This window comes from Tachyglossus aculeatus, chromosome X4, assembly GCF_015852505.1.
Source record: "Tachyglossus aculeatus isolate mTacAcu1 chromosome X4, mTacAcu1.pri, whole genome shotgun sequence".
Taxonomy (NCBI): domain Eukaryota; kingdom Metazoa; phylum Chordata; class Mammalia; order Monotremata; family Tachyglossidae; genus Tachyglossus; species Tachyglossus aculeatus.
In genome coordinates this window covers 32416309-32440906 of record NC_052098.1, presented here as the reverse complement: position 1 = coordinate 32440906, position 24598 = coordinate 32416309, and positions in this window count along the sequence as shown.

Sequence of the window (24598 nt, the reverse complement as noted above, 5' to 3'; positions counted from 1 at the left end):
TTGCTTACTCCTTGCCCCAACCTTTCCAAGTAGGGTTACAGTGGAAGCTGTAATGGTGGAAGTAACAACCTATCATCATTATTATTATTTTTATGATATTTACTATGTGTCAGGCACCATACTAAGCACTGGGATAATTAAAAGCTAATCAAGTTGGACAGTCCATCTCCCACATGGGGCTCACAGTCACAGTAGGAGGGAGAACAGGTATTGACAGTTGAGGATACTGAGGCACTGAGAAGTTAAGTGACTTGCCCAGGGTTACACAGCAAGCAACTGGCAGAGCCAATTGGATGAGAATCCAGGTCCTCGGACAGTCAGGCCCATGCTCTTTCTACTAGGTCACACTGCTTCTCAACATGAGATAGATGCAGAAGAAGGAAGGACAGAAGTCAAAGAGTAGAAGCCACTTTTGAACTCTTTGGCTATGCCGCCATGATAAGTATCATATTTGTGACATTTTAATATTTACCATGGATCAGAGGGTCTGTTTGAATGCTTTGTGTAGAGAGGTTTTAACAATCCTTTGCTGAGCTGGTCTGACATGAAAATCTGAGCATGAGGAGCCTTGTTATTCTAGGTGCAGATGGCCCTTATTTCAATACAGCTTCACTTTCCCATCTTTCCTTGCCCCTGGCTTCACTTCTGGGTGGTGAGTGCTGCCAATTTTTGCAGTTGTTCTGCAGCTATGAAGCTATCTCCTGAACCACTGGGATAATGAAAACTAGCTGCCCATAAGGACACACATTTGCTTATCAACAGCACCCTCCAGAAGTGATCCTGGGCTCACATCTGGCTTAGCTCAGGTTTCAAACTCCACCTTGTGGGTTAAGAACCAGAACCCCTATGGTCAGGGAACAAACAGTTTGGACTAGGCTGAATGGAGTTCAGCATTTTCAGGGCTCTATTTTTCCCCAATGCAGAGAGGAGGGTTCATCTATGCAGAGATACACTGGCACTCCTCCTTCTAGATAACTCTAACTCTGTGCCTGGCTGGGACAGTCACAGCTCTTGCACTTTAACAAAGTGGAATTAAATCTAATCTGATATGAAGGGTTGGCCAGAGAGTGCCTTATAAAATCATTTTTGAAAAGTCATACTGAAAAATGTCTCCCCTTTAAACATTCAAATTGCTATTAACTGTGCAATTCCTGTAGAAAGCAATTATTTCTGTATACTTTTGCCTAATGTATGCAAAATAATCCAAATTTCTAGATAAAGATTACATTACATTCTAAACATGTTAAAAGCTTTTTGAATCTAGTTTGATTTAATTGAAATGAAATATCATTTGTAGGCAGACATTTTAGAAAAATTTTTTCTTCTTCATCTAAGCCAGTGTCAACTATCCATTGAACTAAATAATGAAGGAAGTCCGTTAAAGCAAAGCTTTTGTCATTAGTATTTCACCATAGAATGAACACTGCAGGCTGAGTGTAGATTTCATTTGAAAGCCAGTAACTAAGATTTTAAAACTGGAAAGTGATCACATTAATTTTCATTCCAGTGCAGTCATTGCTATTCATTTCCATTTTAAAAATCAGAATATAAGAAATGCTATTGCTGCATCAGACCATTAGTCAATCCCAATCCAGTATTCTGTCTGACAATGGCAACAGAATTCTTGAAAGACCTAAATGACAGTTGCCTTCCTTGACAACCATCTTAATATTTAGATTCATTCATTCAATCATATTTATTGAGTGCTTACTGTGTGCAGAGCACTGTACTAAGCGCTTGGGAAGTACAAGTTGGCAACATATAGAGACGGTCCCTACCCAACAGCGGGCTCACAGTCTAGAAGGAGAAGACAGACAACAAAACATATTAACAAAATAAAATAAATAGAATAGTACATATGTACAAGTAAAATAGAGTAATAAATATGTACAAACATATACAGGTGCTGTGAGGAGGGGAAGGAAGTAGGGCGGGGGGGATGGGGAGGGTGAAGGGGGAGAGAGGAAGGAGGGGGCTCTGTCTGGGAAGGCCTCCTGGAGGAGGTGAGCTCTCAGGAGGGCTTTGAAGGGAGGAAGAGAGCTATCTTGGTGGATGTGCGGAGGGAGGGCATTCCAGGCCAGGGGGAGGACGTGGGCTGGGGGTCGACGGCGGGACATGTGAGAACGAGGCACAGTGAGGAGGTTAGCGGCAGAGAAGCAGAGGGTGCGGGCTGGGCTATAGAAGGAAAGAAGAGAGGTGATGTAGGAGGGGGCGAGGTGATACAGAGCTATTTAGATATGTTCCATCTAAATACCCAGTTTTTACCATCAGCATTGCTATTATTTCCCCTAGCTCTAGTAACCCATTATATTCAGACCAGAACACTATAGCACCCTTGAGACCCCAGCATTATCGGAACTAGGATGAAGCAACTCTCCTGATTTTCACTTGCTTCCTTCAGTTAGAGGCTTACAACTTTATAAGTTTCCGTAGTCCAGCACTGCTTTGATCCTGAACAAGTTCCAGTTGTCTCCCAGTTCTGAATGGATCCAAACCCTTTCTCTCGGGACCATGCATTAAGACCTGGGCTAGTTACCTGCTTTTGGAGTCCAGCAAATGAAGCTGTAAGCATTTCAAAAAGAGATTACTATGGTGGTCCTGGACTTCAGTCACCCGCTTAGCAGTCTGAATTTTAATACCAGGGCCTTCTTTTTTATGGCATGTTAAGCACTTATTTGCCAGGCACTATGATTGATACAAACTGGTTGGATACAGTTGACATCCCACATGGAGCTCACAGTTTTAATCCTTAGTTTACAGATGAGGCACCTAAGGTACAGTGAAGCGCCTTGCCCAAAAAAATCACACAGCGAACAAATGGCAGAACTTGTCCTGCTATCTGTCCCGATGTTGTTGCAGCTAACACGTAGTTTGACTCCCAAACACCTTCTCTTCCACTAACAATCTGACTACACATCTTGTGAAGTCTTTAACCTTTTTGTACTTAGTAGGTAAATCACCAAGCAGTCTGATCAGACATCAAAAATCCAGCTACCTATTGTCACGAGCCACCTCTGGCTCCTACCAACCAGGAGCTTCCTGGACCGGGGGAACCTTGGTGACATGTAGTAGAGTCAAGCCACACAATTGACCACCAATGTTACTGTGGAAAGTTTTTTACTTAGTTTTTACCAACATGCAAGGGAGTGAAACGTACACACCTTCAACTCACTCCATTCCACCAAGGGTTCAATACCAGTCTGCCAGTCAAAGGAGCCCATTCTGCCAATTCTTCTTCTTTCTGCTTCCAAGTGCTATTCTCCTGCTGCTTCAGCTGATCTTTGTGTGGCTCAGCATGCCTCCTGGCTATTCCAAAGGAGCACCTTTTATCTTCCTAAGGCATCCTAGCTGTAGCACGACCTGGCAGTCACTGATTGGTCCAGGCCTGTTACCGGGTAGAGCAGGGAGAGAAGTCCACGCCTCCCTTCATGCTCCACCTCCACAGGCCAGCAGTCACCTGTCTCAGGTAGAGGGAATCAGTGGCTTTACGAGTTTCTTCCTTGTTGTTCGTGGGATCACAAACAGTCACTAATAAGGCATCTTGCTGTGGGCTCACCACATCTATATACCTAATGATTGAATCGACTACTACTACCACCTGTTTCTGTCTTCTTGGGGGTAGAGAGGGGGTGCTTCCTTCTTAGATTCAAAACTTCTGTGCAAGAGGGCACTGTGATATCAGCTATGGGGAGTCCCATCTAAGTAAGGATTGTTTCACTCTTCTTCAGCCAGGCTTTTTTTTTCCCTCAGGGCTTTATTCTCCTCAGAAATATGAGGGCCAACATGGGAAGGCTGGAATTGCTTTACAATGGCCTGGAAATACACATCAATGCATCTCTCTTTCCTCAGCTTCTCTAGTTCAGCCACATTTGCCCGTCAGAGAACGTGTCTATTCTCTGAGGGCCTTGAGCTCTCATGGCATGTATTTGTGAATGTTTCAAACGGTCCAGTACACTGGAATTCTTCTGTTAAGAAAATTCTACCTCCATTTCTAGTCAATCATTTGGTCTAACTAAATTTAAGTCCTTAGGCCCATCTAGGTGCCAGCCTTCTTGTCATTTCTAAATTTGAGTTCTCCAGTGTAACTGTTAGAGTGTGAGATGCAAGACCAGTTAGTGATTGTTTAAGTTTCTAAGTGGTTTCCAGCCCTGTCCTTAAAATAACGTATTTATAACAGGGGTCATCATTTTTAAACCTGAGATTCTTGTTTCTTTATTTTCCATCCTTTTCTCTCCTTACTTGTCTTCTCTAACCTCCCATCTTTCCTCCTTCTCTTCTTCTTGCTGCCCAAATCACCCTTCCCTAAGCCCCTGTTGCTCTTTGTCTGAGCTCTGTCTGGGGTGCTTCTACTCAAAATTTGTAAATAAAACATCAGTTTGTATAATGAGTTGTGAATAAATCTATGTACATGATCTTGTTATGGTATTTACTGAATAATAGGACCGCTTTATTAAAAAAACTCATGTGCAAAATTTGAAATCATAAATCTAAGTAATTATAATCAATCAATAGTGTTTACTAGCCACCCTCTCTCAGCAGATCACTGAGGTAGACACTCAGGAGAGTAGAACAGAGTGAGTAGATACGAGCCCCGCCTTCAAGGAGCTTTCAGTATAGCAGGGGAGATATTCATTTTATTGCTTTCCAGCCAGGAGACCACCCAGTAGCAAAGGAAGATTTCTCCACAGAGTGTTCAGATGAAGACACGGAAGAACCATTTCTCCTGAAACAGGGTTTCTGTGACTGGGTCTGGAGACATCAGCAGGTCCTCCTTGGTGTGCCTCTCAAAGTGCTAGCAGTTCAGCCACTGTCTTGGACTTATGCAACTTGCAACTGACTACAATATTTGTGAATAGTATTTTTCTAGTTTTTTCCTGACTCCTTAGTTATGCATTAAAATCCTAATGTTGCATTTGTGACATTCATTCATTACCACAGGAGTCATATAATCAAATGAATGTCATTTTATGATTTTATTGCAGGGTCAATCAACTACAAGGCAAACTGTGAAAAGTCATTCCATATTAGACTACTGCCTCATTGAGTCTGAAAATCCTAGTCTAGCCCTGGACAACAATTATATAGTATTTTATACTTTCAAAGTGCTACTGTAATTTTTTTGAATTACATCCATAAAAAATCAGATCCAACTTGATAAAGTCATCCCAATTTTTCAGTCATGTAAACCGAGGCTAAATTTGTACCAGTCTTGGGATTTAAACTCACACAACCAGCAGAATATCAAAGCTATTCCATAAATATGAAGAAACATTGTCTCAATCACTTTACTAATGAAACTTTTAATTATAAAGTTATAAGTTATCACTGTTGGGATATTTTACTTAATTATAACTCTTGTTGCAGTTGTAAATCCATTTCCTTTTATTCAACTACATATTTTTAAATGATAAGATATGTAAAGATATCCTCAATGTTCAAATATGATCCCGTAAATCCCTGAATCACACAGGAACTCTGGGACATTGGTGACAGTAATGACAGTACTTTACAAGCCCACACAAGCAGACAAGCAAATGATTGGGAATTACGAATTTGCTTTTCAGAATCAACAAAGGGATGTATACCTAAAGAAGACCTGCGGTCACATACTAGCCCGCACATGACAAGCCTTATGAATATCAAGGAAATCTGTCGGAAAACAAGAAATGAGTCTGCTACCATACTGTCCAATGACAAAAGACAGAAAATCAAATCAAGGAAGTCAGAATTTTCTTTGGGAGAGTGACAGAGCAATTGTAGCAAACAACCTTCTATACAGCTATGAGACCAAGACTTTAGAACATGAGAAATTAAGAAATTCAACTCCTGGGTCCATCCTTCCCAGAATTTCATGTCCTAACAGCTGCAAAACGACATGTGGAGGAATCATATGATCAGTCGAGTGATGCCCCATTTGACATCCATTCTAATGTTTAGGGATGTACCATTAAGTTTCCTCTCTACCTCCTAATATTATCTTCAGTAGTACGTTTTTGAACACTTAGCCAATCAATCATATTTTTTGAGTGCTTACTGTGAGCAGAGCACTTTACTAAACACCTGGGAAAGTACAACACAACAATATAACACATTCTCTGTCTACAACGAGTTTACAGTCTAGAGGGGGAGACAGACATTAATATAAATGTATGTATATGGACATGTACATTAGTGATGTGGGGCTGAGGCGAATGGGGGGTGAATAAAGGGAGCAATTCAGGGCAATACAGAAGGGAGTGGGAAACGAGGAAATGAGGGCTTAGTAAAGGAAGGCTTTGAAGGTGGGGAGAGTAATTGTCTGTCGGATATGAAAAGGAAGGGTGTTCCAGGCCAGTGACAGGATGAGGAAGAGAGGTCGGGTGTGAGATAGAGGAGATGGAGGTACAGTGAGTAGACTGGCATTAGAGGAGCGAAGTGTGTGGTCTGGGGTTGTAGCAGGAGAGTAGCAAGGTGAAGTAGGAGGGGGCAAGGGGATTGAGTGCTTTGACTGCAAGAATGTAAGGCCTTAGAGGACAGAAAGTATCTTTACTCATTCGACTGTACTCTCCCAAACGCTTAGCACAGTGACCTGCCAAAAGTACATGCTCAATAAATATCACTGACTGATGATATTTGTAATTGTAATGAAACTGTAGCACAGGATTTAAGGAGGGTTCCTGGAATGCAGTCTACCAGCATTAGCAATGTCATTTGCACCACGGCTTGCTGAATGGGACATGTGAGGAGAATCCACAGGGCACTCGACTGAAGGTATCATAAACATAAAGGACAGAGAAACTGCCTCAGAGGAATGATAAAGCAAAACCTCAAACCATATGGCATCACTGTGGACATCTGGGCAGCAGCAGCAGAAAAACAAGCCGTTCCACTGACGCTTAGATGAGAAGCTTTGAGAAGATCGCAACACGAAGAAGCAAAAGCCAAATCTATGACAGACACATAATAGCAAGGTACATTTTTTACCTGTACACAATATGGAAGTATTACATCATGAATTGGTCTTACCAACTACACATGCACACCCTAAAATTCTTAATTGTCAGTAATGCTATCTTTGAACTCCAAAGGGTAGATATAAATATTGATGAGAGAAGCAGCGTGGCTACAGAGAAGCAGCGTGGCTCAGTGGAAAGAGCACGGGCTTTGGAGTCAGAGGTCATGGGTTCAAATCCTGCTCCGCCAATTGTCAGCTGTGTGACTTTGGGCAAGTCACTTAACTTCTCTGTGCCTCAGTTCTTTCATCTGTAAAATGAGGATTAAGACTGTGAGCCCCACGTGGGACAACCTGATCACCTTGTATCCCCCCAGAGCTTAGAACAGTGCTTTGTACCTAGTAAGCGCTTAACAAATACCATCATCATCATTATTATTATTATTATTACTATTGATGTGGGTAATGAGACTAAAACGACCTATTCATGACCAAATGTCATTTCAACACGGTGTACATGTAAAAGCAGTTTTTACTGTGCTGTTTCAGCTGTTTTTTCTGTAGCACCTAGCACTACTTTCCATTCTGCCTCTTTACCTCTTATGATTCTTGACCTGCCTGTAGCCTCTGTTCAAAATGAGCTACCTCGGAAAAAAAGTGACCATCCATCATTGACCAGTAAATAATCCTTATATATTATTGTTATAATTATTATTATTATTATTATGGTATTTGTTAAGCACTTACTATGTGCCAGACATTGTAGTGAGTGTTGGGGTAGATACAAGCAAAGCGTGTTGGGCACTGTTCCTGTCCCACGTGGGGCTCACAGTCTCAACCCCCATTTTACAGATGAGGTAACTGAGGCCCAGAGAAGTGAAGTGACTTGCCCAAGGTCACAGAGTAGACGGGTGGCAGAGCTGGGATTAGAACTCATGACCTTCTGACTTCCAGGACCGTGCTCTAGCCACTATACCATGCTGCTTCCCTGTATACTGTCATTAAGTTACCCTGTAGACGTCCCTTAATATCAGCCATCTCTTACTTGTTTCTTTGGGCCTTAATAATGCAATCCTTGAGTAGTGCTTCATATAATATTAAAATGGTATTTAACATTTCTGAGGGCTTTTCATATTCACCTATTTCTGAAAATCAAATATATTTAATAGTAATATTTTAGTGAGGAAATGTACTCTTCTCTAAAAATTAAAATAACAAAAATTGGAGAAGTGTAATCCTTCATGTGTGCTAGCTTTAGTGTGCTCCACAGTGAAAGCCACTATTTAAATGCCAAATTTTCAATGGCTCTCAATCCATTGCCCTTTTTGTATTGAATCAAATGAATCATGTCCCCAAATAGATGGGAGGAGGGTAAATCATATTTTCAATTGGCTAACACCAATTTTAAAAAATGTACGTTTACAAAGTGATTCCAAAGGACAGTCATACAATATGTTCCCAAGGATCTACCAAAAGCGTCAGCTCTGCATTTTTTTGGCCACTAAGTCGGCCCATTTCAGCATAACGTGCATTATACAACACAATACCAGTTTGTAACCATGGTTCTTTTTCTAAGTGTTGTTCAAGCCTCACAATACTTATATAAAGATCCTTAGACTCCCTAATCCAGATCAACATCCATCTCCCTCTGTGGTCTGTAGATTCCTTGTAGGGACGGATTACGTCTACCGATCCTATTGTACTCTCCCAATAATAATAATGATAATTGTGGTATTTTTTAGGCACTGACTATGTGCCAGGCACTATACTAAGCACTGGGGTGGATACAAGCAATTCAAGTCAGACACAATCCCTACCCCATATGGGGCTCACAGTCTCAATCCTCATTTTACAGGTGAGGTAACTGAGGCCCAGAGAAGTGAAGTGACATGCCCAAGGGCAGAGCCGTGTTTAAAACCCACGACCTTTGGACTCCCAGGCTTATGCTCTGTCCACTATGTTATGTTGCTTCCGTGCTTAGTACAGTGCTCAGTACACAGTAAGAACTCAATACCATTGATTGATTGATTTGCTTTAGACTGGAGGTAGTAAAACCATGTCTTTAGCTTCTTGGGAGGATGGAATTTAGGCAGTTGACCCGGGCAGCAGAAAGTAGGAGTCTGAAGCAGGGAGAGGCTGAAATGCAGCCAGTAGATGGCTCAAAAAATATCCTTACTACTGCTGCTGCTACTACTACTACCACCACCACTACTTCCCAACCAAGTCCCAACACCCCAAATTCTATTACAGAGTACATAGTATTTATTTGCCCATCTTACCTCCTTCCCTTCCCCACAGCACCTGTATATATGTATATCTGTTTGTACATATTTATTACTCTATTTATTTATTTTTCTTGGACATATCTATTCTATTTATTTTATTTTGTTAGTATGTTTGGTTTTGTTCTCTGTCTCCCCCCTTTTAGACTGTGAGCCCACTGTTGGGTAGGGACTGTCTCTATATGTTGCCAACTTGTACTTCCCAAGTGCTTAGTACAGTGCTCTGCACACAGTAAGCGTTCAATAAATACGATTGATTGATTGATTTAGCCTTCCTTTCATTATTTACCCATCCTCAGCACGTGTATATATGCATATTAGATTGAACATTTAATTCATTTGTTCTGATTCCACTGTTTGTAAATATCATGTAATCGCTTCCCGTGTGGAAATTTTCAAGTGAAAATTCCTTATGGTCAGGGAATGTGTCTTGTGTTTCCGTAGTACTTTCCCAAACAGTACAGTGCATTACAGTCAATAGAAATGACTCTGAATGAACATCATAACTACCACTACTATTACTTCTCTAAGGTTGAGTAGTAAGCTATTATTTTAATACTATGCTAATGATTAAATTCATATACTTCATCAAATAAACTCATTTATGCTTACTAAAACAAACTATTGCTTCCAAACTATGCTTTTCATGATTCATTTCATTTAGCCAACTCATATTTGAACTAGCCTTGTCAAAATTGACTTATGTATGAATAAAGGTTAGAAAAATGAGAAATTTAGCACATTCAGTTTATAATCAAAATCAATTTGTAATCTGAAAAAAATCAATATTTGAAAGCCGACAGCTGACACTGAATTTATGTTCCTAAAAGAACGTGAAAATAAATATTTTGCCTTCCTTGTAATTCACTGCATTATATTTTATTTAACTAAATGGTATTATTCATGCACAAAAGTAATGCCAATGCCAATGTTGTCCACTTTCGAACAAACTGGCAATTCCTTGTCATTAGACTATAAAATTTAATGAATAGTTCCACCATGATAATGATTTTGTCTGAATCAAATGTTGAGGAAAAGAGTAAATAAGTATTTATGCTAAATATGAAGTAGAAGCAATTTTGACCACTGTGCCAATTATATCTGACCTACATATAGATGGTTTAATTACTATTTAACCAGAAACAGCATAGGCACCATTTTCTACCATTGCTCCTGTGTTTTACTAACTTCAAATCAAATGTTCTGACCTTGTGATTTCGAGGTCCACCATCAAGGTCACCAAATGCTGAGAATGATTTTTATTATATTATGAAAAAAATGAATGACTCACACTTTTTACTGCCATAATTTTGCATAGTATAAAATGGTGACTGGGCATCGGTTATGGCATCTATCTGGCTCAGGGCTAGATGATCCTGAGTGCCCAGCAGACACTGTAGGGCGTACAAACCCAGACACCATTCTAAGCATTGCCTCGCTGAAATGAACCGCACCCTCCTTCTTTTCTAAATGCCTTTTTCTCCCTCTTTAATATTATGAGAGTCCTACTTCCTCTATGAAATTTTCCTAATTTAACCCCATCCAACTCCAGGCAATCCAATCACTCCAATTACTAACTTGCACCTATGAACAGCTCTGTAATTATGTGCAAAAGCTTCAACATCAAATTTGCAGATGATACTAAATTGGGTGGGGTTGCCAACACTTGGGAAGACATGAATAAAAATTGAAAATAACATAGACAAATTGGAAAAGTGGTCCTATAAAAGCAGGAAGAGATTTGTTCAAGGTAGCACACTTAGGGATAATAAACAAACACTACAAATTCACAATGGGAATAGACTGGCTAGGCACAAATACAACAGAAAAAACCTGGGAGTCAGAATAAACAGATAGATAATAAGAACAAACAATGTTTTCGCTTTACCAAAAAATACAACATAGTATAGAAATATATGAATAGTATTGCAGTATGCAGGTGTATACATATGTGCGTGAATGTGTGTTTATGTAGCTGTCCTTGGGTTAGGAGATGTCACTGCTGACAGTGAGATTTTTATTGGTATGATTGTGTATATGTAAGCATAACCCCTTGTTGCCCTGTTATATTTGTTACCCTTGGGGTCTGGAATTATTTTCATTTCCCCATTTACCATGATCTCCCCAAAGTCTCAAATACAAATTGGTCACCCCACTTCTATTTGCTGTATGTCAGACTGGTCTGTCATTTGATACTGTCTTCCATCTACTGCTCTGCTTACTTGTACATATCTATTCTATTTGTTTTATTTTGTTAGTATGTTTGGTTTTGTTCTCTGTCTCCCCCTTTTAGACTGTGAGCCCACTGTTGGGTAGGGACTGTCTCTATATGTTGCCAACTTGTACTTCCCAAGCGCTTAGTACAGTGCTTTGCACACAGTAAGCGCTCAATAAATACGATTGATTGATTGATTGATCCTCTGAAGTCTTGGTTTTCTGTGTCTGTAGAAGCCATACATGTTTAGTATTACAATATAAAAAGAAAAGTGTTAATCAATCATATTTATTGAGCGCTTACTGTGTGCAGAACACTGTACTAAGCACTTGGAAGAGTATACAACGCAACAATATAACAGACACATTCCCTACCCACAATGACCTTACAGTCTAGAGGATATGGTTAGATTGATGCTTAGTTTACTGGCGGAAGACAACAGATTGTTGAAAAATGGTAGAGGTAAATGAAACTATCAGTGGCAAACTGGTCTATTGACAGTGTGTTTCAGGAAGATCAGGAAATGTGATGTATGTGGTAACAGCAACTGTCTTCAAGCTGACTAAAAGGATTAAACTGGATCAAATGATGACAGAGAGGTGATTAGTATGTATTGCATATGAAATTATATGCTTCAACCATTCTGGAAAACTGTAGAATCTGAGGCCTTGGCCTATATCAATAGTCACCTCTACCAAGAGACAATGAGCACATGATGATGCAGTGGTACATAATAAACTCACAAATGCTTCAGATAATCAGTCTCTCCTATCTCCTTAACTTCTATGCTAAGAACCTCCATTCCCAGAGTAACAGTGATCAATTAATCAATCAATCGAGGAACAATGTGGTCTCTTGGAAATAGCGCGGGCCTGGGATTAAGAGGACCTAAATTCCGGTCCCAGCTCCACCACATGTCTGCTCTTTTATGTGGGGCAAATCACTTAACTTCTCTGTGAATCAGTTACTTCATTTGTAAAATGGGGCTAAAGACTGTGAACCCCACATGGGACATGCATGGATTGTGTCCAACCCGATTAGAGAAGCAGCGTGGATCAGTGGAAAGAGCACAGGCTTCGGAGTCAGAGGTCAGGGGTTCAATCCCGGCTCCGCCAGTTGTCAGCTGTGTGACTTTGGGCAAGTCACTTAACTTCTCTGTGCCTCAGTTACCTCATCTGTAAAATGAGGATTAAGACTGTGAGCCCCCTGTGGGACAACCTGATTACCTTATGACCTCCGCAGTACTTAGAACAGTGCTTTGCACATAGTAAACACTTAATAAATGCCATTATTATTATTATTATTAGCTTGTATCTATCCCAGTGCTTAGTGCAGTGCCCGGCACATATTAAGGGTTTAGCAAATACCATTAAAACATTGTATTGATGGCTTACCTTGTTCACAGCACTGCATTAAGCACTTGGAGAGCACAATACAACAGAGTTGGTAGATACGATCCCTGCTCACAAGGAGCTTAAACAGTTTAGATGGGGAGAGAGAGGCACGAATACAAATAAAGATTGGCTGTGTACATAAATGTTGTGGGCCTGAGAGAGTGGGGTGAATATCAAGTGCTTAAAGGGTACAGATCCAAGAGCAGAGGCAACACAGAAGACAGAGGAAGTAGGGTAAATTAGGGTTTAGTCGGGGAAGGCCTCTTAGAAGAGATGTGATTTTAATAAGGCTTTGAAGGCAGGGAGAGTGGCAGGATGTTGGATATAAAGCAGGAGGGAGTCCCAGGCCAGAGGGTGAACGTAGGCAAGGGGTTGGTGGCATGATAGACTAGATCACGTAACAGTGAGTAAGTTGGAGTTAGAGGACCGAAGCATCCACCCTGCGCTGTAATAGGAGGGGAAAGAGCTGATTGAGTGTTTCAAGCCAATGATAAGGAGTTTCTGTTTGTTGCAGAAGTGGATAGGTAACCATTACAGGTTCTTGAGGAGTGGGGAGATGTGGACTGAACATTTTTTTTAGAAAATGATCTGGGCAGCAGAATGAAGTATGGAGTGGAGAGGGAAGAGACAGGAGGTAGGGAGGTCAGTGAGGAGGCTGACTGAGTAGACAGGGTGGGCTATTATAAGTCCTTGGATCTGCCTAGTAGCAGTTTGGATAGAGAGGAAAGGGCAGAATTTAGCGATACCGTGAAGGCTGAACCAACAGAATTTGGAGACAGATTGAGAAAGATGAGTCAAGAATAATGCCAAAGTTATGGGATTGAGAGATAAGGAGGATAGAGATGTTGTCTACAGTGATGAGAAAGACATGGGGAGGACAAGGATTGAGTAGGAACATGAATTCTGTTCTGGACATGTTTAGTTTGAGGTGGCGGCAGGAGATCCAGAGGAAAAGTGAGATTGCCGAAAAGGAGAGCGGTCAGGGCTGGAGAGGTAGATTGGTCATTGGATTTGGCAAGAAAGGTCATTGTTGACCCAAGATAGGGTAGTTTCCATGGAGTGATGGGGGGGTCAAGGGGAGAATTTAAAGAAAGGAAGTGGAGGCATAGGGTGTAGACAATGCATTCAATCAATGGTATTTATTGAGTGCTTATTATGTGCACTGGACCAAATTCTTGGGAGTGTACAATGCAACAGAATTAACAGACATGTTCCCTGCCCATAATGACCTTACAGTCTAGAGGGGGAGTCAGACATTAATATAAATACGTAAATTATAGTATATAAAGATATGTACATAAGTACTGTGGGGTTGAAGGTGGGGTGAATATCAAATAACCAAAGGTTACAGATCCAAGTACAGGTTCAATTCATTCAAGGAGTTTGGAGAAGAAGGTAGGAAAGAGTTGGAGCAATAACTGGCATGGTCCAGTGGAATGAGCCTGGGCTAGGGAGTCAGAGGACCTGGGTTCTAATCCTGGCTCCACCGCTCGTCTGCTGTGTGACCTTGGGCAAGTCACTTAACTTCTGGGGCCTCAATTAACACCAAATATAGGGTGATAACTTGAACTAATTTTAGGACAATTTGGGTTTACATACTCCACCCAATTAAATGAATAAATCTGACAACTCAAATCTGAAGAGCCAGTATTGATGCTAGATTGAATTTTGATTTTGTGATGGCATCCCGAGGAAGAAAAGGCAGCATTGGAGGAAGTTATTGATATTTTTGGTACTATGGGATCAGTAAATATGATTGCTCCAGTGTGTAATAATGACCATAGTATTCTACCAATGAATTTCAGTTAGAGGTAGAATCAAATTAATTGCAAGTAATGCAGCACCTAATTTTTAATGAATTTTGTAGTAAGTTAGAAATAGCCTGTGGAGAATAATGATGATGATATTACTAAAACTTTTCATGCACTTTAATTTCAAAATTTTCAACATTTCTTTATGGATAACACTTCATAACATTCTTAGGAAGTAGGAAATAATCGCTTTGAGGAAAAAAAAGTTGGACAAATTGCCGAGCCTGACATAGCATGCCATTAGTGAAGAGAATCTGATTCCACGGGACCGTGGCAGTGTACTACAAGGTACCACCCAAGGAAGCACTACACAGAAGTCCATACTTCAAACCCTAGAGAGGCCAGAGAAAGTGGCAAAAGTGAGTAGCATAAGCCACAAGGGCCCTAATTGGAGCATTCACAGTTAAAGGCTGAGAGGAGGAAGAAGAGACACACCAGAACAGCATGATGGGCTATTCATAGCTAAAGGTTTAGAAGAGGATAAAGAACAAGCAAATTGGTAATTGAGTATTGGGGCTGTAACACCCAAGGCAGGAGAGAGTTTCTAACAGGACCGTAGAGGGGTTAGATGTGTGACTTCAGTAAAGCAAAGGGTGAAAAATTCCATATTTCAGGGAGCCAAGAAGAAAATTTTTGGAGAGGGAATTAAGGCAGAATGTGTATTCATCCCAGTCCATTCAGGACGTTTGAACAGGAATGGAAAAAGGGAGGTGGGGTGATATCCTGAAGGTGTGGTGGGGTCAAGGAATGTTTTTCAGGGTGAACAAGAGTTGGCCTTTTTTGAAGGCAGAGGGGAAACATTCAGATGTGAATAAACAAAGGCAGTGGTAACAAATGGGAGCTAGTTGGGAGTACATACATTAAGAGAGAATAGGCTATAAGGCACAAAGGTCCTAAGCGGAGGTGGTTGATTTTCTGTTTGGAAGGAGGAGAATGTGGACATGGGGGCATTGAGAAGAAAATGATGATGATGATTATGGTATTTGTTAAGTGCTTACTGGGTGCCAGGCACTGTTCTAAGCACTGGGGTGGTTACAAACAAAGAGGGTTGGACAAGTCCCAATCTCCATTTTACAGATGAGGTAACTGAGGGCCAGAGAAGTAAACTGACTTGCCTAAGGTCAAACAGCAGACAAGTGGCAGAGCAGGAATTAGAACACATGACCTCCTGACTCCCAGGCCGGTTATCTATCCACTAAGCCATGCTGCTTCTCGAAAACATTGTTCATCAGATTGCTTCTATTTTGCTGATAGTTAGCTGGGTATTCAGATTACAGACAGAGATGGGGGCACTGGGGAAGCGGTATATGTCTGAAATAGTGGGTAATATGGGAGAGGTGGTCTATGAGGGAGGTGTAATGGTGTTGTACAGATGCAAGGCAGAGTTATAACATGAGAGGGAAAATTTGTAGAGGCAGAGAACATCCTTTTGTGTCTCAGGAACAAACCCAGTAACCCTGAGTACCCGAGTTTTCCCTTCAGGCCCATCTTCATTTGGTCCTGAAAGGCAGGGACTGAAGAAGGCTCCAGAAAATAAACCAAATTCCCTTCAACCCAGCCTGCTTTGTATCAGTCCTCTAAGTAGGTGGGTGAGGGGAGACAGCTTATTGGATTCTAATTCTGGTTCTGCCATTGCTTACGCTGTGACCTTGGGCAAGTGACAACTTCTCTGGGCCTCAGTTTCCTCAACTGAGAAATGGGGACTCAATATCTAGTCTCCCTCCTACTTAGACTGTGAGCCCCACGTGGGACAGGGACTGTGTCCGACCCAATTGATTTGTATCTACCCCAGCGTTTCAAACAGTGCATGACACATAGTAAGCGCTTAACAAAAGAGAATCAGCCTGGCTTAGTGTATAGAGAAAGCCTGGGAGTCAGAAGGACATGGGTTCTAATCTCAGCTCTGTCACATGTCTGCTGTGTGACCTTGGGCAAGTCACTTCACTTCTCTGGGCCTCAGTTACCTCATCTGTAAAATGGGGATAAAGAGTGTGAGCTCCATGTGGGACAGGGACTGTGTCCAACCTGGTGAACTTGTACCTCCCCAAGTACTTAGAACAGTGCTTGGCACATAATAAGGGCTTAACAAGTACCATGATTATTATTATTATTATGAAAATACCATTTAAAAAATCCAAAACATTCAGCTGCCAGAGTGCCCGAACAGAGAAAATGGAGGTTGAATGATTTGGAACTGGGGGTTGGCAGGGTGAGAGGAGCACAAGGACAAGGGAAAGAGCACAAGGACAAGGGGGAAAATCATAGCAGTGGAAAGGGCAGTGCTGAATGTATGGAATTTTGCATCTAGGGAGTGAATGATTATTCTGGAGGTTTTCAAATTTCCAGTGAACCTGTTTTATGGATCACACTTTAAATGCTGCCACTCTGGCTTCTGAAAGCTGGCCCTTTGAAGGAGTGTCCCTGACAGACTCCTAAAAATAGTCATTTCAGGTGATGAAAAGGTAATAAATTTGCCATCAATATCTTTGCGCCTAGAACAATGGACAGGAGAAATAAGCCTCTTGGCCTTAGAATACAATAAGAAACCGGGAACAATGTTTCTACCTCTGGATGGAAGTGTAGTAATCCTTCTCTGAATCACAGGCTTGGGGACAGACTGGACCTATGAATTTTGGTGCCTATGAAAAGATTGCATTCCTCTTAATAACTGTAGTGTTTGTTAAGCACTTAGTCTGTGTCAAGCACTGTTCTAAACCCTGGTAAGATACCAGATAACCAAGCCAGACACAGTCCTCCTGCCATTTAGCTTTCTCTCTTTCTCCCCACCGGGGCAGAAGAAACTTTCTGTGGCAGGAATGGTGGAAGAGTAATTTGGGCGGTAGCAGAAACAATTTCACAACACCCCACATCACCGTAATAGCACCCTCAAATCCCCACACATGATATCTGCCATGGAAGTGGCTGAGCTGTTATCGGGCCCCAATAGATGTCACACAGATGTCATGGCTCTGATTGAGAGAACCACTTCTCCCGAACCTCCATTCAGGTACAGAATATTTTCTCCAGAATCATTTCTAGAGGTGATTTCTGGCTTATGATCATAAACAACTCATATAACTACCGTAAGCCATAGACAAGTTTCAAAAGAATTTGATGTGGTCAAGAGGGAAGAGTGCAGGAAGAGAAATTAGGAGACTTTGTTCTACATGAGAAGCAGCATGTCTCAGTGGAAAGAGCATGGGCTTTGGAGTCAGAGGTCATGGGTTCAAATCCCGGCTCTGCCACTTGTCAGCTGTGTGACTTTGGGCAAGTCACTTCACTTCTCTGTGCCTCAGTTACCTCATCTGTAAAATGGAGATTAAGACTGTGAGCCCCACGTGGGACAACCTGATCACCTTGTAACCTCCCCAGGGCTTAGAACAGTGCTTTGCACATAGTAAGCGCTTAATAAATGCCATCATTATCATTATTATCATTATTGTGGCTCTGCCATTGACTCAGTGTGACAGTCTTCCTACACGTGAATTTCTTCATCTATAAAATGGAGTTCATCAAAATCTATATCCTCCCCTGCATCCCTCCCCTTCTTCAAAGGCACACCTTCCAGGAGCTTTCCCTAGTTGTGCCATCCCATCGGCCACTCAACACATGTGAACAACAGATGAACGACATCTGTTTGTCATTCACTTTTTAACTTGTTTCTATTGTTTATATCTGTTCTCTCACTAATTTATATCTACCCTCATGCCCATTATATTGTAGATTAGAAGGTTCTTTGAGGGCAGGGATCAAGACTTTTACTTGTTTTGAATGTTGTCCAAGCACCTAGCGCAGTGCTCTTGAACACAGTAAGTATTCTGTGGAAATGCAGATTGGTAATGGCTGTTGTACCCCAATCATCTACCTCAATTTTATGCTAATTTAGACTGCTCGGTGGTAGGCTGTGCACCAATCAATCAATCATGTTTATTGAGTGCTTACGGTATGCAGAGCCCTGTACTACAGACTGTAAGATCATTGTGGGCAGGGAACGTGTCTACCAATTCTGTTGTAGTGCACTCTGCCACACTGCCCTGACACAATGAATATGACTGATTGTTTGATAGAACAAGAGTGGTAAAGATATGGTGATACATATATGGATTTTTGTTGTTTTAAAATTTCCATTTCTGCTCATCAGTTTGGTTCCATTTTTGTGCAACATTTAGCATGAATTAATTATCTGAAAAGAATGGTGCATGAATCAGTGAAAGTAGGTCATAAAAATATAAATAAAAAAGAATGACTGTAAATAACTGTAACTGGGAAAGTTTCGTGCTAACCTTAAACTGGTGAAATTTATGTTTTCAACCAAGTGTTAAACAGCATTATGCTGCCTTTTAAAAAATTCGAAGAATTTAAATTTTACTAACAGAGTAAGCTAAAGCTTGCATTGTATAATGGAATGACCACAACACGGCCAACTCCATTTCTGATGGGATTTGTGTGTACAGTGGTGAGGCTTGCACTTTGTAATCAATCAATCCATCACTCTATCAATCATATGTATTGAGTGCTTATTACGTGCAGATCACTGTACTAAACACTTAGAACAGTACACTATAACAGAGTTGGTAGACACATTCCCTTACAGTGAGCTTACAGTTCAGAGGGGGAGACAGAAATTAATATAAATAAATAATTTACCGATATGTACACAAGTGCTGGGGGGCTGAGGGAGGGGTGAATAAAGGGTGCAAATCCAATTACCCGGCTGATGCAGAAGGGTGTGGGAGAAGAGGAAATGAGGGCCTACTCAGGGAAGGCCTCTTGGAGATGTGCCTTCAATAAGGTTTTGAAGGTGGGAACATTGATCATCTCTCAGATATGAGGAGGGAGAGTGTTCCAGGCCAGTGGCGGGGTGCGGATGAGATAGAAGAGATTAAGGTACAGTGAGAAGGCTGGCATTAGAGGAGCAAAGTGTGTGGGCTGGGTAATAGTAGGAAATCAGGGAAGTAAGGTAGGAGGGGGCAAGGTGATTGAGTGCTTCAAAGCTGATGGTCAGACACTTCTGTTTGATGAGAAGGTGGATGGTCAGCCATTGGAGAGTCTTGAGGAGTGGGGAAAGATGGACTGAATGCTTATGTAGAAAAATGATCCGAGCAGCAGAGTAAAGTATGGACTGGAGTGAGGAGAGACAGGAGGCAAGAAGATCAGCAAGGTGGGCTAGGATAAGTGGTTGGATTAACATAGTAGCAGTTTGGATGGAGAGGAAATGGTGGATTTTAGTGATGCTGTGGAGATTGAACCAACAGGATTTCGTGATAGATTGAATATGTTTGATGAATGAGAGAAGATGATTCTAGGTTAATGCCAAGATTACAGGCTTGTGAGACAGGGAGGGTGGTGGTACTGTCTACAGTGACAGGAAAGTCAGCAGAGGGACAGGGTTTGGGTGGGAAGGTAAGGGGCTCTGTTTCAGATATGTTAGATTTGAGGTGTTGGCAGGAAATCCAAAAAGAGATGTCCTGAAGGCAGGAGGAAATGTGAGACAACAGAGAAGGAGAGAAAGCAGGGCTTTGAAGACGTAGATTTGGGAAACATCTGCATAGAGATGGTAGTTGAAGTCATGGGACCAAATGAATTCTCCAAGGGAGTGGGTGTAGATGGAGAATAGAAGGAAACCAAGAACTGAGCCTTTAGAGACTCCCACAGTAATGGGGTGGGAGGCAGAGGTAGGCCCACAAAAGAGACTAAGAATTAGCCGCCAGACAGATAGGAAGAGGACCAGGAGAGGACAGTGTCAGTGAAGCCAAGGTTGGATAAATGTTTCCAGGAGAAGGGGGTGGTCAACAGTGTTGAAGGCAGCTAATCAATCATATTTATTGAGCGCTTACTGTGTGCAGAGCACTGTACTAAGCGCTTAAGAGGTCAAGGAGGATTAGAATGGAGTAGAGGCCATTGGATTCTACAAGGAGAGCTTTGGTGACCTTTGAGAGGGCAGTTTCTGTGGAGTGAAGGGGGAGGAAGCCAGATCGGAGAGAGTCAAGGAGAGAATTGGAGGAGAACTGGAGACAGTGGGTAGAGACAACTCGCTCAAGGTGTTTAGAAAGGAATGGTAGGAGGGAGATGGGGCAATAACTGGAGGGAGCCATGGGGTCAAAGGAAGGGTGGTTTTTGCAGTAGTTTCCATGGCCAATCTATCTCTGACTAGGTTGGGGGAGCGGGAGGAGGGGCATTTTATACTCTTCAGAAGCACTTAGGAATAGAGATGACCAGGCTCAGATCTGAGAAATTGAGATTTCTGACTCCTGGGTAGGGTCACCAAGAATCATAGGTTTTGGAGGATTTCCCTCCCTGAATCAGGAACATGGTCCCTCAATGTATAATATGTACTCTGTGCTTGTAGAGACTTCATTCCCTCCTTCCCCACTGTGTTTCATAAAACTTGACATACGCTATCACTACAAAAGATGGATTTACTAACAATTTAAGCCAGACAAATTGCTGGGAAAAGTGGTGAATGACAGCAGTTTATGGCACTTTCTCCTGAAAAGCAGAAATAAATACATTTGCTACAACTCTTTCAATAAATTCCATTCAGCGAAACTTTCAGGGGTACCAAATGACTTTAATGAGATGGGAGAGCATTTACACTATTCGTGTATAGTACCACATTGATTTTAACAAAATGGCATGCCAGGACTTTCCATAAATCATACCCTGATCCCATCAGGGAGACTATGATTTTTTGAGAGTGGGCAAATGTATTTTTAATTCAATTTATGAATGACTTGTATCTACTATTATAACTCACAGAATGACACACACTATACTCTAACGATCTGGATTCATTTCCTCTAAATGGTGGGAATCCCTTATAAAAGGCGTGGTTTTAAAAATAGGTTTCTCCTTTCCTGGTATGTGAGTGGCAGATAAGTGGCAGTGAGTTCAGTAACTTGATATTATAGCTTTTGTGGATTTATAGAATATTAGCTTCTATAGAGAAGGGGTTGAACCTTCTCTATTCTGCAATATGCCTAATACCTTTAAGCGCTTAGTACAGTGCTCTGCACAGAGTAGGCACTCAATAAATATGATTGAATGAATGAATGAATAATACAACATTTAGAAAATATCTTTTGACCTGTAAACCAATGAAAAATGTAACTGGTAGAGTACTACACACAATCCACACTCATCGCTATCCTGCATAAGTATTATTTTGACATGAAATATTTTAATTAAGTGACTGCTGGTAATGCTGGTAATCCTTTCCTGCCACATAGGTGATGCTGGTAAAACTGTTCCAGTTGTGGAATGTTTTTTTTTGTAACACATTCTTTACGTTGAATGTACCCATATAGAAATATGGATACAACAACAGTCTTATGAACCTTTAACTTGTTATGGACTTTAGTGCCACATAGTCACCATATTCTGCTGTCAACCTGACAAAGCCCATGGTGGCATTTCTGATTAAGTTTCTTCTTATTTGTCTACCTTGGCATCATTATTTAATGTACTACATAGACAGGAGAGTTCAGTGATAAAATAGCTTCTACACTGTTGATTCAACTCTTCAGTTACATGTAGGATTTCCCAGATGTAGACTGGTATATAAACAGTTTTCCTCAGACCTGTTGTCAGTCAATAGCAGAGCGAGATACTTTTCTGTAAACAATTTACATCAGCTTAACTCATTTATAGTTGTTTGTAAGTCATGTTAAGTTCACAAGCACATCGATGGCAGGAATTTAATCTTTTACTCCTTTTGTACTCTCTCCAGTCTAGTCCTGTCAATAAAATTTTTACAAATAGCAGGGAGCAGGAGGAAAAACATAAATAGTAACAGGTGTATAAAATGCATAAGTGAGTAAAAATGTGGAGTATGAAAACTGCTATATGAATAAGTGCTGTGGGTGGCTAGTCAGATGATGCAACCTGGAATAGTGGAAATTAATTGAGTAGTGTCTCCCGGGAGAGTAAGATTTTCAGCAAGGCTTTGAAGATGGGGAGGGTAGTGTCTGTGGCTTGGTAGAGTTGAAGGGAAGGGTTATCTCCAGGCAGAGAAAAGGGCATCATAAGCTTGGGACAAGAGTTGGAAATCAGGCACAGTTAGCATAGTTCGGGAGATGCAATCAATGTGAACTTGGGACCAAACAAGTGAGGAATAACAAATGAAAGAGAAATGTAAGAAAGAAAGAGCTGGAGAAAAGCTGGGAAGTCAGTGGTTGGGAGCTTTGGCTTAGTAAGAAGGCAAATGGTAATCATTGGAGGTTTTTGAGTAGTGGTACAGATGGGCCAATCTTCATTTGAGAAAGATAACCACGGGTGATGAAAGAGAAGAGGATTGAGAAGAGAATACCGGTTAATAGTACTTTCTTCACCTCTGGGGTGGGCAATAGGGATGTAGGTTGTGTAGCAGTTGGGAATGGGCATCTCTCTCTTGTCCCAACTCCCTCTGAATTTATTCTTGCTTGGCTGCATTATGGAGAGAATGGGGTGGCAGACGGATTATATAGAGTGCTCAATTTGTGTGAAGACTTGCCAGAGCCCCTTGATAGCTCATAGGTCTTGCACTTCCCAGCTTGCTGTTTCACACTGCAGGTCTGTAATATTCATGGGACCCCAGCATTTAGGTTGTTACGAACTAAGCACTGGTTATGTGCCTCTCTCTTGAACAGCAGAAGTTGGTCCACTGGTGCAGCGGCTGAGCCAGCCCGGAGAAGGCAGACAGGGCCAAGGATGGTGTATCAGCAGCAAGCAGCTACTACCAAGAGCCAGCTCCGAGACAGAATTGGCTGGCCACTCCACCAGGCAATATACCCAAATGCCAGCTATACCCAATGTGTTGTATCATTCATTGCTGAGAATGTGGATTGGTCCACTGCACTGCTGGAGAGGCATGAACACATAGACTTATAGTATACGGATGATGAATCACTAGATGTTAGAAAAACCTACACACTGCCAGGTGGCTTCTAAGAAGCAATTTGTCATTTCATTGATTGCTTACAGTCCATTGTAAAATTGTTAATAATGTCTGTTCTCAATCTGCAAATGACAAGAATTCCTTTCTTGCTTTGCAAGGCTTGGATTGCATAGAGCAAATGTAATAATAATAATAATGATGGCATTTGTTAAGCGCTTACTATGTGCCAAGCACTGTTCTACGTGCTGGGGAGGATACAAGGTGATCAGGTTGTCCCACTGAGGGCTCACAGTCTTAATCCCCATTTCACAGAGGAGGTAACTGAGGCACAGAGAAGTTAAGTGAGTTGCCCAAAGTCACACAGCTGATGATTGGTGGAGCCGGGATTTGAACCCATGACCTCTGACTCCAAAGCCCGGGCTCTTGCCGCTGAGCCACGCTGCTTCTCAGTGGCAAGAAAATGTAGATATTCAACAACTATGTAGTTCCAGGATCTTTGTCCCCATTACTTGTATTATTGAGAAAAAAAGAAAGTGGTCTATCCAGAAAAGAAATACCCCAATTTCTGTCCAATTTCCCACTCCACTTTGGCTTTAGTTGATCTGCCTAAGAGCCAACCAAGAAGGCAGAAAGGCACAGCAGTCAAGAACCAAAGATAAGCCCACAAAGGGGTAAAATTATCACACCAGTAATGGTGAAAAAAACTCTTTCTGTTCTACCCTCAAATTAAAACAAATTAAACCCCACATTTTGGCATTTCTTGGCTATTCAATGTATCTGATTTAAAAGCCTGGGGGGAAAAAAAGAATACCATCTGAAAAATCACAATTAAACAAATTCAAAAATATACCCAGTTCAATAGAGCTTGATTATCAAAGATGCACAGGATCAAGGCTACTCCAGATATTTAGATATTCCAGATAACTGAATTTATGTAGTAGGTTTTTAATTTATCCTTACTTCTGTCTCACACCAGGTTTGTATCAGTAGAACCAGCAAACAAAGGTTGGATGCTGTTGTTGATGACACTGAGCCTTATTAGAGCAAATGTACTTTTTCCATTCTGAAGCATCAGATTTTAGGTAGCTGT